A 13432-nucleotide genomic window follows, 5' to 3' on the forward strand; every position below is an offset into this window, starting at 1 on the left:
AAATGAAGAATTAGGGTGGATCCTAATCCAATATGACCGGTGTCCTTGGAAGACCGAGAAATTTGTGTACAGGTTTACACAGAGGGAAAGCATGGGGTGAAGACCGCCCTCTACAAGCCAAGGAGAGAGGCCTGGGACAGATTCTTCCCTGTGGCTCTCAGAAGAAACCAACCCATGCCGACATCTTGATTACAGACGTCTCTCCCATGGAGTGTGAGAAGATAAATATCTGTTTTTTTTAAGCACCTAATCTGTGGTATTTTGTTATGGCAGCCCTAGCAACCTCATACAACCTTAAAAAGATATATCCTTGTATGAGTTGTGTAAGATAGAATACAAACTCCTGAGGGCATTAAGTATCAGAGTGACAGAACAAAGCAGGTGGTAAAACTGTTCTGTATGACACCAGAAAGATCTGTTTCTCTCTTGCGGAGAGGAGGAGAAAGGATGCAGCGGGAATGTGTGAAGTGGAAGAAATTTTGTGGGTGAAGAACCAAAGGAAATTTCTCAGGAGTCACTGAAGGTATCCCCAGCAGTCAGTGCTGACTATATTGCTGTGATATAAACCCCCAAACCTTCGACAAGATCTACTCCACGTGGAAACAGGAACCAGAGCCAAGGGGGGCTAAAAGAACATCAGTCGCACATCCCTTAACTCACTGTCCCTTACTCAGTAATCTGCAGAATCTCATTGAAACCTCCAGAGCCCCAAAGAATGTAAAATATGGTTTATGCCAACATTATCTAAATCTCAAGCCCTAGGATATTTTAAGTGACACTTGGATCTGCAAAGAAAGAAAAATGAAGTAGATTTGCATATAGATGCATAAATGAAAAACCATGTACCCCAGGGAGGGGGCACAGGGGAAAAAGAGTAAAAGTAATGAGACTTCCTATTTCCTGGTTCTAATTCCTTATTTGGCCAGACTGAATCCCTGTTTTTGAAATACCTACATCCTTATATGTCTCTTAGGATATCATTATAGCCCCCCAAATAAATCTCTACCTTTCCTGGCTTAAAGTAGCTCAAGTTAGTTTCATCTGTGACCCAAATTATTTTAACTAAGATTTGTATAACATATATATAAAGGACCATGAAAAACGAACAGCAAAACCAGGCTGATAATGAGTGGGAAGTTTTCATCATACCTGCTGCTGTTCCAGAGAGGACATTTGATACTACAACAGTGAGTAATGGGGCTTCTCGCTTTTGTAAACTGGTGTCCTACAGACCGTACTAGGTAGGGGTTGAGAAGAATGCTAGTATGCTATAAAGGACTGTCCTGAGGTCAAATGTCCTTGGGGAATACTAACACGAAATAAGTTGCTTCTGAGCAGTACAGAGAAACTTTTATTCCATGTGTTTTAAAAGCAGGTGAATATAAAACCCTTCCAGTCCACTAATGGCAGAAAAGAGAAGGTAGGTTATTAAAAGAAATTTATTATTATTTTTAAATATATTTTATTGATTATGCTATTACAGTTGTACCATTTTCTTCCCTTTATTCCCCTCTGCCCAGCATACCCCCTCCCACCTGCATGCCCCACCTTTAGTTCACGTCCATGGGTCATATATATAAGTTCTTTGGCTTCTACATTTCCTATACTATTCTTACCCTCCCCTTGTCTATTTTCTACCTACCATTTATACTACTTATTCTCTGTACCTTTTTCCTCTCCCTCCTCCTCCCACTCCCACACCAATAACCCTCCATGTGATCTCCATTTCTTTGATTCTGTTCCTGTTCTAATTGTTTGCTTAGTTCATTTTTGTTTTTGTTTTAGGTTCAGGTGTTAATAACTGTGAGTTTGTTGTCATTTTACTATTCATATTTTTTATCTCCTTTTTCTTAAATAAGTTCCTTTAACATTTCATATAATAAGGGCTTGGTGATGATGAACTCCTTTAACTTGACCTTATCTGGGAAGCACTTTATCTGCCCTTCCATTCTAATAAATGATAGCTTTGCTGGATAGAGTAATCTTGGATGTAGGTCCTTGCCTTTCATAACTTCAAATACTTCTTTCTAGCCCCTTCTTGCCTGCAAGGTTTCTTTTGAGAAATCAGCTGACAGTCTTATGGGCACTCCTTTGTAGGTAACTGTCTCCTTTTCTCCTGCTGCTTTTAACATTCTCTCCTCTTTAATCTTGGCTAATGTAATTATGATGTGCCTTGGTGTGTTCCTGCTTGGGTCCCATTTCTTTTGGACTCTCTGGAGTTCCTGGAATTCTGTTTCCTTTGCCAGATTGGGGAAGTTTTCCTTCATTATTTGTTCAAATAAGTTTTCAATTTCTAGCTCTTCCTCTTCTCCTTCTGGCACCCCTATGATTCAGATATTAGAACGTTTAAAGATGTCCTGGAGGTTCCTAAGTCTCTCCTCATTGTTTTGAATTCTTGTTTCTTCATTCTGTTCTGGTTGAGTGTTTCTTTCTTCCTCCTGGTCCAAACCATTGATTTGAGTCCTGGTTCCTTCCTTTCAATGTTGGTTTCCTGTACATTTTCCTTAATTTCACTCAGCATAACCTTCATTTTTTTCATCTAATTTGCGACCAAATTCAACCAATTCTGTGAGCATCCTGATTACCAGTGTTTTGACCTGTGCATCTGATAGGTTGGCTATCTCTTCATTGCTTAGTTGTATTTTTTCTGGAGCTTTGATCTGTTCTTTCATTTGGACCATTATTTTTTTGTCTTGGGGTGCCTGAGCCACGATAGGTTAAGTGCCTAAGGCAGGTTCTGCTGAAAGGACCGATGTGCCCGACTGTCTCGGAACGTGCAGGTAAAAATGCTAGAAGAACTTGTCCCCATGTAAAAAGTCTACCTGCATCCACACAACTGCGGTTCCTCAGAAAAGGGATCTCTGCTCTTTTCTTTCCAAGTTTTCCGCCTGCCGCATTCCTTCCCTCCCTGATATCCTACTTCTTTATTTTTGCTTTTGTTGCCCTTCCTTTGATGTCAAATCCAAAAAGTCATTGCCAAGACCAGTGTCAAGGAGCTTGCCCCCCATTTGTTCTTCTAAAAAATTTAGTTTCAGGCCTTATGTTTCAGTCTTCAATACATTTTGGGTTGATTTTTGTATATGGTTTAAGATAGTGGTCCATTTTCATTTTTTTGCATGTGGCTGTCCAGTTTTCCCAATACCATTTATTGAAACTATCCATTCCCCGTTGTATATTCTCAGATCCTCTGTAGAAAATTAATTGGCCATATATGCATAGGTTTATTTCCACAGTCTCTCTGTTCTGTTCCACTGATATATGTGCCTGTTTTTGTGCAGATACCACACTGTTTCAATTTTCATAGCTTTGTAATATAGTTTGAAATTACAGAGTGTGTGGTGCCTGCACATTGTTCTTCTTTCTCAAGATTGGCAACTCAGGGTCTTTTGTCATCCCACATAAATTTTAGAATTGCTTGTTGTATTTCTGTGAAAAAATGCCATTGAAATTTTGATAGGAATTGCATTGAATCTGTAGATCGCTTTGGGTATGATGGACATTTTAACAATATTAGTTTTCTTATCCATGAACACAGGATATCTTTCATTTAATTCAGTCTTGTGTCTTCTTCAATTTCTTTCATCCATGTTTTATACTTTTTAGTGTACATACCTTTGACCTCCTTGGTTAAATTTATTCCTGAGTGTTTTATTCTTTTGATGCAATTGAAAAGATTATTTTCTTAATTTGTCTTTCTTTTGGTTTCTATTAATGTATAAAAAAATGCAACTGATCTGTATATATTGATTTTATATCCTGAAACTTTACTGAATTCATTTATTAGTTCTAATGGATTTTTTTTTGTGGAGACTTTAAGGTCTACAGGCAATTTTACTTCTTCCTGATTTTGATGCCTTTTATATGTTTTTCTTGCCTCATTGCTCTGGCTAGGACTTCCAGTACTACTTTGAATGAAAGTGATGAGAGTGGGCACCCTTGTCCAGTTCCTAAACTTAGAAGACAACCATTTAGCTTTTCACCATTGAGTATGGTGTTAGCTGTGGACTTGTCATATAGGACCATTTTTATTTTGAGGTACATTCTTTCTATACTTAATTTGATGAGAGTTTTTATCATGAAAGGTTGTTGAATTTTGTCAAATGCTTTTTCTACATCTATTGAAATGATCATATGATTTTCTTTCATTTTGTTTGTGCAGTGTATTACATTTATTGATTTGCATGTTGAACCACCCTTGCATCCCAAGAACAAATCCTACTTGATCATGGTGTGTGAATCTTTTAATGTAGTACTGAATGCTGTTTGCTAATATTTTTTGAGGATTTCTACATCTATGTTCTTTGGGGATATTGGCCTATAATCTTTTCTTATAGTATCTTTTCTGGCTTTTGTATCAAGGTAATGCTGACCTCATAAAATGAGTCTGAAAGTATTCCCTCCTCTCCAGTTTCGTACAAGAGTTGCAGAAGGATAGGTAGTAATTCTTCTTTCAATGTTTGGTAGAATCCACTAGCAAAGCCATCTTGTCTTTTATTCTTTCATTTTATCTTCTTTCAGTGTTTGGTAAAATTCACTATTGAAGCCACATGGTCAAAACCCAGGGCCTTTCTTTGTTGGGAGGTTTTTGATTATGGAGTCAATTACCTTACTAGTAACTGATCTGCTCAGTTTTTCTACTTCCTCATTATTCAGTCTTGACAGGTTGTATGTTTCTAAGAATTTGTTCATTTCTTTTGGGCTACATGCTTTGTTGGTATATAATTGTTCATAGTAGTTTCTTGTGATACTTAATATTTCTGTGTTAAATGTCTCCTCTTTCATTTCTAATTTTATTTGTGTCTTCTCTTTCCCTAGTCTAGCTAAAGGTTTATAAATTTTTTTAATCATTAAAGAAACAGTTTAGTTGCACTGACCTTTTTAATTTTATTTTTTAGTTTCTATTGATTTATTTCTGCTTTGATCTTTGTTATTTCCTTCTTTCTACTAATTTTGGACTTAGTTTGCTCCTTTTCCAGTTTCTTGAGATAAAAATTAGGTTAACTGAAAAGTTAGATTATATTTTTTCGTGTAGGCATTTATCATATAAACTTCCCCTTAGAACTGCTCTTGCTGCATCCCATAAGTTTTGAAAAAAGAAATACTGCATTTCTTTTTTCATTTGTTTCATGATATTTAAAATTTCCCTTTTGATTTCTTCTTTGACCCACTGGTTGTTAAGGAGTGTGTTATTAAACTTCTACACATTTGTGAATTTTCTATCTGGTTTCTTGTTATTAATATCTAGTTTCATACTATTGTGGTTAGAAAAGATAGTGTTATTTCAATCTTCTTACATTTTCTAAGCTTTGTTTTGTGACTTAGGTATGATCTGTCCTGAAGACTGTGCATGTGCACCTGAAAATAATGTGTATTCAGCTGCTGGGTGGAATATCCTATGTATGTTTGTTAGGTACATCCAGTCTAATGTGGATGGAATATTCTGCATATATCTATTAGGTCCATCTGGACAAATGTGTACAGTCCAAATGTTCCCTTGTCTGGTGATGTATCAATCATTGAAAGCAAGGTATTGAAGTACCCTACTATTTTTTTCATCAGTGAGGAATGTTATTGGGAGTAGGACTGAGGTTTAAGAAAAGTAAACCACAAACTTCCAGAACTGAGGAGGACCCTGGAGAGTACCTAGCCCATAGCCCTCATTTTGCAGACAGTGAAACTAATGCTTAAAGAAAAGAATAAATTTTCCCAGGTCACTAAGTCAAATAGAGTTTGGTTCAATTCGTGCAATACATACGTATTGAATGCTGACTCTACGCCAGGCAGACCCTGTGCCAGGTGTTGGAGGTATAATGGGAAAAAAGGCAGAGATAGGCTCTGACCTCATTGAGTTTATTTTTAATTGAGACATAACTGACATGTAATATTTTATTGGTTTCAGGTATACAACATAATGATTCAATAGACATATACATTGTGAAATGATCACCACAAGTCTAGTCAATGCCCATTACCACACAGTTACAAAGTATTTTCTTATACTGAGAACTTTTAAGATCTACTCTCTTAGCAACTTTCAAATATACACACAGTATACAGCTTTTTAGTTTGATGTAATCCCACTTGTTTTTTCTTGTTTTGTTGCCTTTACTTTTGATATCACATCTGAAAAAAAATCATCAAAAATACCAATATCACACAGGTTACTGCCTATGTTTTCTTTTAGGAGTGACATGGTTTTAGGTCTTACTTTCAAGTCTTTAATCCATTTCAAGTTGGTTTTTGTGTGTGGTCCAATTTCATTCTTTTGCATGAATGGAAAACTGGCTGTCCAGTTTTCCTAACATGACTTATTGGGGAGACTATCCTTTCTCCATTGTACATTCTTGGCTCCTTTGTCATAAATTTAGTGACCATATATGCATGAAGTCCTCTACTATCATTGGATTGCACTCTCTCCCTTCAGATATGCTATTTGCATTACATAGTTAGATTCTCCAATGTTGGGCCATAAATTTTTACAGTTGTTACATCCTTTTGATGAATTGACCCCTTTATCATTACATGATGACCTTTTTCATCTCTTGTAGGTTTTGGCTTAAAGTCTATTTTGTCTAAGTATAACAGCCCCTGATTTCTTTTGTTTTCCATTTGTATAAAATATCTTTTTCTGCCCCTTCACTTTCAGTCTATTTATGTGCCCTTAAAGTTAAAGTGAGTCTCTTATAGGAGCATATTTTTTTTATAAATTCTGTCTTATTTTTTATAAATTCACCCACTCTATATCTTTTGATTGGAGACTTTAGTCCAATTACAGTTAAAGTAATTTTTGATAAGTGTGGACTCACTATTGTCATTTTCTTATTTGTTTTCTGGCTATTTTATAATTCCTTTGTTACTTGATTCTTCTCTTACTTCCTTTATGACTTGGTGATTTCTATAATAGTACACTTAGATTCCTTTCTCCTAATCTTTTGTGTATCTACATAGGATTTTTGCTTTGCAGTTACCATGAGGCTTACATAAAACATCTTAAAGTTATAATAGTCTGTTTTAAGCTGTTAACAACTTAACTTCAAACACATACTAAAGCTCCACATTTTTATTCTCCCTCAACCAATATTTTGATTTTGATGTTACGCTTTACATCTTTTTACCTTCTGCATCCATTAACAAATTGTTATGGTAATTTTTAATACTTTTATCTTTTAAATGTCATGGTAGTTTTTTAAGTGATTTACTCACCAGCATTACAATATTGGAGCATTCCGAACTTAACTATATATCTACCTCACAAATCTTAGTATGTGTTTTCACCATTTACTTCAAAATACTTCCTAATTTCTCATTTTATTTCATCATATTTACAAGTGTGTAATTTAGTTTACCAATACTTGGGGATTTTTTCCATTTATTATTGTTTATTGACTTCTAACTTAATTCTATTGTAGATAGAAGACATACTTTGTATGACTCGAATCTGTTTAAATTTGATAATTTTTTAAGGACCCAAATATGGTCTAACTTGGTAAATGTTCCATTTACACTTGAAGAAAATGGGCATTCAGTTGTTTTTAGGCCAAGTGACCCACAAATGTCCATTATGTCAAGTAGGTTGACTATGATGTCTTCTACACTCTTACCGATTTCCTATGTACTTATTCTAACAATTATTGAGAAAGGGGTGTTGAAATCTCCAGATACAATTATAAAATATATTTATGAATTTGTTCTGTTCTCCTTTCAGTTCTATCAGCTTTGTTTCACATTGTTTTATTTATATGATTAGATGATAATCCTACATAAGTATACTTATGTAGGATTATTAGGTTTCCTTGGTGAATTTAACCCCTTTATCACTTTTGAAATGACCCTTTTTCTTCTTAGTAATATTCTGTTATCCAATACCTATTTTGTCTGATATTAATATAGCCACTCCAGATGTCTTTTGATTAGTGTTATCATGATGTATCCTTTTCAATCCTTTTACTTTTAACCTATGTGGGTCTCTATATTTAAAGTATGCTTATTAAAGGCAGCCCAGAGTTGGGTTTTTTGCATTTTTATCCAGCCTAACAATCTTCATGAGACCACTAAACTCTACCTGGGTTACCCCGCTCTTCACCATGGCCTGCAAACTCTCTGTAGCCAGTACCCTGAGGTCATCGCAGGGATCACCTTGTATATTTCCTCTCTCTTTCAGAGATAACTGGTCTTTGTTAATTGATCTACAATGTCTTGAAAATCATTGCTTTATACATTTTGTCCTTATCTTTTCAAGTGGTAAGGTAAATGTGATTTCTACAACTCCATCTGGGCTGGAAGCAGAAGTCTTAATGCTTTAACTCTTAATGTTACAGTGCCTACAACCTTCTTCAAAGTAATATTCTGGGGTTACTAGAGCCACTTCTCTTGAGGAGTTGAAAGTGCTTGGAAGTTTACAAATCCCTGGAGTAGCCAGTAGGCAGTGATTTGTTCAGGAGCATGAAAGCCTAGTTCCTTTGCCTCCAAGTAGGATAAACTCTTTCTTTGTAATTTATGCTCTGGAGCTCCCTGGGACCAGGCTGATACTGACCTCATACCCTTGCTTTTCTAATTCTTCCTGGTCCTGCCTTTCTGACTTCCTTACTGGTTTCATATTAGAGCAAATTTCTGATAAGTCACTTTCACTTGCATCCGTACCTCAGCATTGGCTTTTAGAGGACACAACTTAAAATTAGCTTGTATTTTAAGATTGCTCTTCTGTAAAATGTCTCCTTGGTTGATCTATTTTGCTTTTGCTTTTACACTTTTTGAATTGTTCGCTTGCACAAAAGAACTTTAGAATAAAAGTACTGAGCTAAATAGATACTTAGAATACATCTAATTAAACCCCCTCATTTAATAAATGAAGCAAGGGTGGCTTAGGATGTTAAGTAACTAATCCATTTTTGCATACCCTGAGAGTAACTGAGCCAAGCTCAAAATGAGGTTTCCTGATTTGGGTTTAGTCAGATAAAACATGCTCTTCATTTCATAGTGATCAGGTTTCACTAGCTGTTGGATAGTATGTTGCAAACCCTTACTTAGGAATATCCACAGATACATAGTGAGCATTTGGCTGCAGGTGCAAGTTTGTACTTGTAACAGTTTGATCACCTTCCTCATTTCATGATCTTTGAACATTAACCCTTGGTGAGTGAATTTAACACCTGCATTCAAAAAAGATCTTTTAAATTTAAATCTGATACCTAAACCAATCACTCCTTCCTAGCGTCTCTCTCTCCTCCTTTAACACCTCTCTCCTTCCTATCTCTCCCTGTCTTTCTCTTTCCTTCCTCAGTCATAGGCAATGTGATTTTGAAGAAAAAATCACAAAGTCTTCCTAATTTACTGGTGTGCCATGACCCTATATAGTGCTGTGGTCTTGAGACTGGTGGCTATGTTAAATTTTAAGCAAAGAGAAGTAGATTCCATGTTTTCATATTTCTTAATTCACTCTTATTTTGTAGCACATCCTTTAGTAGTTTATTAATTTTACATTCTGGTAGATTTCCTCAACTTTACTTTCCAACTCCTGCTGACTTTATTTCTGTCATATTACTATCATATTTTTACTTCCCAGTATCTTTTATATTCTCCAAAATTTCCACTTCATTTTTTTTCAAGGACAATTTTCATTTATTTGCTGATGACTCTGACTAAATATACTTCAAACATAGTAGAAGTTAAAGAGTCTGTCTGATGAAGCCATTTCATAACAATAGCTAAAAGTGGTCCATGGAGAGTGACAAGAGCATCATCTCAGGCTGAGGCCCTGGCTCTGGGTAAATAGCTGGTGGGTGGACCTGGTCCTTCTGGCCTTGATGGGAGCCTCCGAGTAACAAGTTTGCATATTTGTGTTGGATGTGTTTCCACAGCTTCCTCTGGTTCCTGTGGATTAGTCAAAGGGATGCTGGAAGAATAGGGCTCCCAAGATGATGGAAAGGAGGTTCCGCAGCATCACAAGGAATACAACCTCCCAGTTAAGTTGGAGCTGCCATGTTTCTCCCAAAAGTTCCACTTTTAAATAGCCTTCTGTTGTTTTATGTAATTAGTATCTTGTTTCTTTGAAGATATTAATATAAGTGGAGCTTCTTATTATTATACTCCCTATACTGACCATTTTCTGAAAATTCTTTTTATCCAATGGTTTATTTTTGTCTTTCATGTTAGAAGCTGTATCTTAGAATGAAGCATGAAAATGATGATTTGAAACTCTGTGTACCTAGGTGGGATTTATTTATTTGGGAGGGGGGCAGGGAGAGGGGAGGATGTGTTGTCCTGGGCATGTTGAGGTGTCTAGTAAGCACCCCTGGCCTCTTGCACTAGCAGCCAGTAGCACACACCTTTTCCATACTTCCCCCCTCCCCAGTTGTTTACAATCAAGAATTTTCCCAGACATTGCCAAATGGGCCCTGTGGGCAGAATTATTCCTAGTTAATAACCACTGCATTAGGGTGATGAAAGTTTTGAGATTTTCTTGGAGAGAAATTCTCCAGTTTCTTCCTTTCTGAGTGAGGAGTATGAACCTGGTTACTAGCATTTAGAAACCAAGCAGAGGAATGGACCCAGGCATCTCACCTTTCAATATAGACATTTTGACTTAATTTCTGAAGTAGGCAGAATAACGGTCTCTTAAAGATGTGCACATTCTAGTCTCGGGAGCCTGTGAATATGTTACGTTACATGGCACAGAAGTAAGGCTGCAGATGGAATTAAGATTGACAATCAGCTGACCTTAGTATGGGGAGATTATCTTGTATCACACAGTTGAATTTAAATATGGAAGAGGAAGGCAGCAGAGTCAGCGTCAAAATGATGCAACGTGAGAAAGGCTTGACTGGCCATTGTTGGCTTTGAAAATGGAAGGGGGCCACGAGCCAAGAAATGCAGCAACCTCTAGAAGCTGGAAAAGACAATAAAACAGAGTCTCCCCAGAGCCTCCAGAATAGAACTCAACCTTGCTGCTACCTCGATTATAGCTGGTGAGACCCATTTTGGACTTCCAAACTCCAGAACTGTAAGGTGATAAATTTGTATTCTTTTAAACCACTAAATCTTTGGTCATTTGCTATAACAGCCATAGGAAACTAATACAATTTCATTGCTCTCAGTGTGATACTTTTACCATTCACCCTCAGCTCTGCCTGGTATTTTCAAGTCCAGAACCATCCTGGCACGATCCCTCCCAGAATGAATCAAGTCCTACCTATCTTCTGTCAACAAATCCTCCCATTTAAAGCCCTGCCAAGTCACCAAAACTATTTAAAGGTATCTTGTGCCTCCAATTCCTGAAGTTTTCTGTTTCCACAGCAAAGATAGACTTGCTTTTATTATTGCAAGTACACTTCTTTATTCTGCTAAATTAGTCATCACTCATCCTCAACCTTCTTCCAAAATTTGTGGACATCTCTTCTCTGCTATCTCTCTCATTCTTTTTGATCCGTAAGAATTCATGCTGCCCTGAACAATGTGGCTCAGTTGGTTGGGCATCATGCCCGTTCGATTCCCAGTTGGGGCACATGCCTGCGTTGCAGGTTCAGTCCCATTTGGGGTGCATGTGGAAGGCAACCATTGATGTTTCTCTCCTCCTCTTTCTCCCTCCCTTCCCCTCTCTCTGAAATAAAAATCTTTAAAAAAAAAAGCGCTCATGCTGTTTTGGTTCTTTACTGTCATGTTAGTGGGGCTTTAAGAACTAACGGATATAAACACTTACGTTCAACTACCATGTTTAACTAGTGGGTTTTTTTTAGCTGACATTTTATTGGGCCCTTACTGTGTAGTAGATTTTTGATTAAAGCCTCATGGGAATTAAATTGTTTGAATTTTGCCATAACTCTAGGGAGTAACAACAGTTACTTGCTTCCACATTTTGTAAATAAAGTGAATGCCTTATTCAGGTGACAAAGCTAATATGAAACAGAACTGGGATGGAACCCAAATCTTCTTGACTCCTAAGCCCATTTTCCTAACCAATTATGCAATCTTGTTAATTTTCACAAGTTTCATTCTAGAGTAGGGGTCAGCAAACTATGGTCCATTGGTCAAATCTGGCCTATCACTTCTTTTTATTAAGTTGTATTGGATCGCATCCACACCCACTCAGTGATTATGGTTTATGTCTGTTTTTATGCTACCATGTTAGAGTTCAATCTGGCCCGTAAACCCTAAAATATTTACTCTCTGATCCTTGTGGACAAATTTGCTGAGCCCTGTTCTAGAAAATAATCTTATTACTAAGTTTTCAGATCATGGTGTCCTCAAGTACTTAAAACTTTTATTTCTGTATCAAATCAAAGGCATTCTTTTTATTATTCCCTCAACCTTTTGTTAACCTGAAGATAGCAATCTCTGGTCATGGTTAAGAATGGAAAGTCTCTAAAATCCTTCTCCTTTGTGAAGTCTTTCCCATTCCAGTCATACTTGCTCCCTTTTCTGTGCTTCTACCTCAATTATTATAATTATAGTACTTAATGTAGTTTGATTCACATAATAGTTACTAGTCGTGATTCCCCTTGGATCTAGCAAGTCCTAGCTCTGAGTATATACTTACTTAACAAGCATTTATTAAATACTTTCAAAGTGTCAGCGTTCTGGACACTGGAGATACAAAAATAAATATAGCAACTTTTGATTACTATGTACCCCTTTTAATTAGGTACAAAAAAAAAAAAAGAAGCTGAGCATGGAGTATGGGCCTATGGCCCCCACAACAATTGCAGCATAATCACTGTTAAGTGCTTGGGTAACATCCATACCTACTGAATCAGAATCTCTGGAGGTGGGGCCCAGTAACTTGTATTTTTAATCAGCACTTGATATGTTAGCAGGAAAGTTTGAGAACCACTACATCAGTAGGTAGAAAAGACGCTTTCTAAACATTTAAGTATTATGAGAGAGTAGGGACTGATCTCACATGATCTCCTTTAATATAAACCAGTTTCTGTCCAAATGTGACCTTGTGCCCTGGCCACGTGGCTCCGTTGGCTGGAGTGTAGTCCGGCGCACCAAAAGGTTGCGGCTTCGATTCCAGTCGGGGCACACACCTAGGTTTCAGGTTTGATTCCTGGTCAGGGTGCATAAGAGGCAATGAATCAACATCTCTCTCACATCAATGTCTTTCTCTCTCTGCCCCTCCCCCCTCCCTCCCTTCCTTTCTCTCTAACATATCCTCAGGTGGGGATTAAAAAAAAAGTGACCTTGTGTTGCTAACTTCTTCCTTCCAAAAGATTACTAGACATACTTAACTGGGAACATGAGCATTCCTCCCATCTCTTACTAAACTAGTCTTTCCCACCATTGCAACCCCATACCTGACACAGTTCCTGGCACCTAGTAGATATCAGTTCTTTGTGTTCAGTTGTTGAATATTCAAAGTAAAACCTCTCCAACTTGCCCTAGTACATAGAAATAGGAGTTTTTCCAATTTCAGGCTGAAATGGTATGAGGATCA

The sequence above is a fragment of the Desmodus rotundus genome, chromosome 10 (assembly GCF_022682495.2).
Source record: "Desmodus rotundus isolate HL8 chromosome 10, HLdesRot8A.1, whole genome shotgun sequence".
In the NCBI taxonomy this organism is placed as follows: domain Eukaryota; kingdom Metazoa; phylum Chordata; class Mammalia; order Chiroptera; family Phyllostomidae; genus Desmodus; species Desmodus rotundus.